A 5,397-nucleotide genomic window follows, 5' to 3' on the forward strand; every position below is an offset into this window, starting at 1 on the left:
GGAAAATCCTCCATGGAATCATGAATTGACAACTGTTTTGCTCTTTTTTTGGTGGAATCTGTAGTTTTTATGTCTGTATAGAGGTTTCTTTTAAAGTTGTGTAGGGGGGCAGCTAGGTGGCGCAGTGGATAGAGCACCAGTGACCTCAGGCACTTAATAATTACCTAGCTGTGTGGCCTTGGGCAAGCCACTTAACCCCATTGCCTTGGAAAAAAAAACCTAAAACAACCCAAAAAACAAAAACAAAATGAAGTTGTGTAGGGAAGTTGGGAGCATGTTAACTGGTCTCTATACTGGAAGTTCTTGCCTCAGTTTCCTCCTCTCAGTGACAGTGCATTACATGATGTAGCTTAAACTCATAGTGGATACAGTCAGCATAGTTCCATGATTTTCTCCAATATTGTTCAAAAGTGTTTTCATTCCATGCAAAGTTCTACAAAGTCACTGCAAAACAATACCTTCTGACTTCTCAATCACTGCGGCAAGCTTCCAATAGCTTTTCAAAGAAAATTCCAAATGGTGTCACCATGGATTTGGCATGATTGAACCTATGACTAAAACTCACAAATATATTTTTTCACTATTTGAAGATTGAGGCATGATTTTTGAAAGGAACTCTGATTTCATGGTGGAAATTTGATGAATTTTAAATGAAAGTTAAGCAATTAAAAACTGAGATTTTCATTTAAGCAACTTAAATGACAGGAATTCCTGGAATAGGAACATGACATTGGCAGTTGATGATAAGACTCTCTAGTGAAGTCTGAAGAAGCTACAATTGGAGGTAGGTAGAAAACTTGGAATTTGGGGTAGCTAGAAGTAGTTAATTGATAGTAGTTAGAAGTTAGTTGAAGAAGTTAGATTTCTGTTAAGTGATTCCTGTTTTGTGGGAAGGGAAATTGGTTTCATTCCCCAAAACTTTTAGTAAAAGGATCTGTCTTTGAGTATCACATAGAGTTGGACAAAGATGAAATTACTCATAGTGTCTACTACTTTATGCTGTCCTTTCTGAATTGCAAAAGAAAAATGAAGGGGAAGATAGACATTGGAAATATTTTGTAACTTTATGAACTGGCAAAAATTAGCTTTGCTTAAAGATTAACCTGGTGCAACTAGGGCGCACAATGGATAGAGTCCTGGTCCTGGAGTCAGAAAGATGTGACTTCACATCTAGTCCCAGACTTTTACTAGCTATGTGAGTACCGCACATTTCCAGCAGGTCACAGATTCAACTGCCTCAAAAAAATAAAAAATTAACCTGAGTTTATCTGATGTGAGTTGTCCTCTGAATGGATAATACAGTATCTGGGGAAGCTGGACTGTGCTTTACAGTGCAAAGGCAGCTAATGGTATTATGGTTAAAAGGGAACTGATATTTAAAATAAAAAGTAATATTTTCTAAAGACTCTTTGAAGGATAATTATAAATAGAGTTTATAAATACACAAATACAGAGGAAAAAATAATTTCCCATCTTAAGAATGCCAAGGACCAATTGGTCATCAATAAGCAAAGAAGAAATTCCCTGGATGCAGATGTTCCACAAATTCCACCGGTTCGCCAGTCAGAATTGTGAACAGCCGCAGAACATGGATTTTCCTCCATCACTTGGTTTCCTATCATATTGTTATGTTTACTCACTCGGCCACAAGGAAATTGAGTGCTTTGGTGAGAAAATATATTACAAGTTTTTGAGTGAATGTGATATATTTATGACTTTTTTATTTTATTTAGTAGTACATTTTTGATATTATTTTTCTTACCTTTGTTATTGTTGTTGAGTTATTTACTCATATCTGACTCTTCCTGACCTACTGTCCTCTACTGTCCATGGATTTTTTTTGGGAAAGATACTGGAGTGGTTTGCCATTTCCTTCTTTAATGGATTAAGGAAACAGGTGTTAAGTGATTGTCCCAAAGTCTCACAGCCAATTAGTGTCTGAGATCACATTTAAATTCAGGTCTTCCTGACAAAAGACCTTTTGTTCTATCCATTGAGTCACCTGCTGCCTTTATACATTTAATTTCTTGCTTTAATATTAAGTAAATTGTTATTTTTAAGATCTGAAAGTATCATTTTTGTGAGTGACTTCTTGTGTAAATATCATGAATTTACATGGATGCATGACAAATGTGTAAAAAGACATGCAGTTAGAATGCTGAATAGATAGAATGTAACAGAATTACCAACCAAGATTCTAAGAGAATTTGAGTGTAATCTCTTAGTGGCATTCTGTTAGTTGGATTCTTGGGCAACTGGATGGCACCATGGGTAGAACTGCTGAGCCTGGACTCAGGAAAACCTAAGCAATAATCTAGTCTCAGTCATTTAATCCAGGTTTGCCTCAGTTTCCTCATCTGTAAAATGAATTGGAGAAAGAAAATGGCAAACCACTCCAGTATCTTTGCCAAGAAAATCCCAAATGGGGTCAAAGAGTCAGCAATAGCCAAAAAACCCCAACTCATCATCAATAATAATCTTTATCTACAAAACTGGGTTAAAAATAGCACTTCACTTTCAGTATTATATGATAAAATGAAATATTGGTTATGTTCTTTACAAACCTTAAAACACTATATATGTATATATGTGTATGGGGGGTATATGTATGAATGAATATACATGGTCATTAACTTTATTAACATTAAATAGGTGATGAAGACTTTTTCTAGTAGGTAGGATCTTAACTGAGACTTGAAGGAAGTCAGAAAATCAAGAGATATAATTAAGAAGAGAAATTCAAGATACAGGGAGGGAATAGTCAGTGAAAATAAACCAAATCTGTCTCCAAGATTAGCACTCTGATAATTAGAAATGTCTTTACAGTTTGCATGGGGTCAATGGTACCTAAGCAAGACAAAACACTCCAGAACAAAAACAAAGCAAAAAAGATTCCCATGATTAAATAAGAGGTAAATATAATGAAAAGAAAGCAAGTATCAATGAATCATAGAATATATGGAAAGATTTGGGGTAGAGGCGAAAGTGTAAGAAGCCTGAAAAGGCAATGAGGACATGTCATTAGAAAAACAGAAGTTAAAGGCACCTCCCTCAACTGTCAAAAAGTGAAATTTATACTTCATTTTAAGGTAATAGGAAAATATTGGAGTCTACATAATAGGAGTGACATGATTAGACATATGCTTTAGAGTGATTACTTTGATCCAGTAATTAGCAGAGCTGAACTGAAGTGTGGAAAGATGAGTCAGGGAAACCATACAGGAGGCTATTGCAATAGTTTAGATGTGAGAAGATGAATGCCTATTTCTTGATGGTGACATTATCATAAAAGAAAATGAGGCATGTGCTTGTGATGTTTCAAATATAGAATCAACAGGCTTTTGTAACAGATTATACACTAGGGGATAGGAGAGAAATAAGAGGAAATCTGGAGACCAGATTGACATCTAAGTTACTTGAAAGTCTGGGAAAATGGTATTGTCTTTGATATTAATAAGAAAGTTAGGATGAGGAGAGGCAGGGGCAGAAAAAGAATGAGTTTGATTTTGGAAAGATCCATGGGAAATCCAATTGTGTCTAACAGGCAGTCAGAGAAATAGAAGTCAACAGATAGTTTAGAGTATGACAAAGAGAACTGAAAGTCATTGGCATCCAGATAGCACAATGATTTTATTGACAGCTCTCCTAATACAATCACATGAGTCCAATGATTATCTTGTTTGATGCATAAGTAATTGAGAATTCCCTGTAACATCTCCAACAAGTAGTTATTCAATCTCTGCTTCAAGATTTCTTGTAAGGATTTACTCATTCTTTCCAATTTCCTTTTTGGTTTACTTTGATATTTATGGTGTTTTTCATTATATTTAACTCTTCTTTAATCACGGGAGCCTTTTGCTTTGTTTTTGGGAGGTATTTTGTTTTGCTTTGACACCATGCTAATTGTAAGTTACTTTCTAATAGAGTGCTAGCCTTGGAGGCAGGAAGATTTGGGTTCCAATCCCACTTTAAACACTAGCTGTCAGACCTTAAACAATATACTTAATCCTTCTGTGATTCATTTTCCTCATTTGTTAAAAATGAGAATGTGGGACTCAAGAAATATTAAGGTTCTTCCCATATAAATCTAAATCTACTATCTTATGGCCCTAACATTTTCAAAATCCTTCTAGATGGCATATTTTGTGACTGTCTATTTTTCTTTATAAAAGGAAGTTGGGAAGAAGGGTGTGAAAGGATAGATGCAAAAAAAACCAAACAACTTAATGGAGAACACACTCGTAGCCAGAAGTTGAGAGTAGTCCTAGTATCATAATCAAAAGAGACAAGGAAGATCAAGATTGACACAAAGTACTCAAAATGTCTTTGGTCAACTTTGGAAGAGAGTAAACATTTATTAAATACCTGCTAAGACTAGAAATAAGACCGGGAAAAGTGAGGGAAAATTTAAAAAGTGAGCCAGTCTAGAAAAAGAATAGGTGTCCCACACCCTAAGAGAAGAGTAAAATTGTATAGTCCATCTGAAGAATTACAACTCAACATAGGCATGCTATTACCTTTGAGGGGATATGCAGAAAGACAAAAATGGTTCCCTGTTCATATCTTGTTTTCTTTCCTATCCTAAACATCCTTACTATCTATACTATATACATTAAAAAGCATATTCCTTAACTTGGTAAATTATTTATTCTTTAACTTTCAAAGTTCCTGAAATTCCAATTACTTCAAGAAATCTTTTTGTAATGTTTATAAAGAACATGATAGATTCTCCTGACTTAACTAGTCATGGAGCTCCATTGTCTTTTTTGCTCTCTCCTCACCTCTAATATACATCTACCTTGGAAGTATGTCACTTGAATATTTTGTCTTGCTTATTTATATTCTAGTCCAATGTTTTCTTTGCCTTTAATCTTAGACATATGGACTTATTTAGCGTGTCTTTCTTAGGCTGTAAGATTCTCATGGACATGGATTATATCTGATTAAATTATTCTCTACCACACTGGGGTAACACCAAGCAGAATGACTAACTGAGCTATTAGAGGAAGAGGAGAAGAAGAGAACAGTGAAAATGAAAACATCAGAAAAAGAAAAGTCATGAGACTCTCAATTGAGTGATCATATTTTCATAGGGTTAGCTATAAATGAGGCAAAGAAACCTGTGTCTCAAAGTAGTAGAGGGAAATATATTTCAGATTTGACCAGGTCTCATGTTTTCTCTGAAATTAGAGAGGGGAAGTTAAAGCAGTTTCTCTTGAGAAGTTTGACCTAAAGTAACCTGGTCTGTTGGGGTATAGTAGATGGAGAAATGAAAAATCATCAAAGGTCAAGTGAGGGTGGGGGAGGAAAGAAGTTATGCCTGAGTCATTTTGCCTAAGTGAATATGTGATTTCTTGGTATCTACAAGAGAGGAAATGTGAGTTAACAGTCGAGGGA

Source organism: Macrotis lagotis, chromosome 2 (assembly GCF_037893015.1).
Source record: "Macrotis lagotis isolate mMagLag1 chromosome 2, bilby.v1.9.chrom.fasta, whole genome shotgun sequence".
Taxonomy (NCBI): Eukaryota; Metazoa; Chordata; class Mammalia; order Peramelemorphia; family Peramelidae; genus Macrotis; species Macrotis lagotis.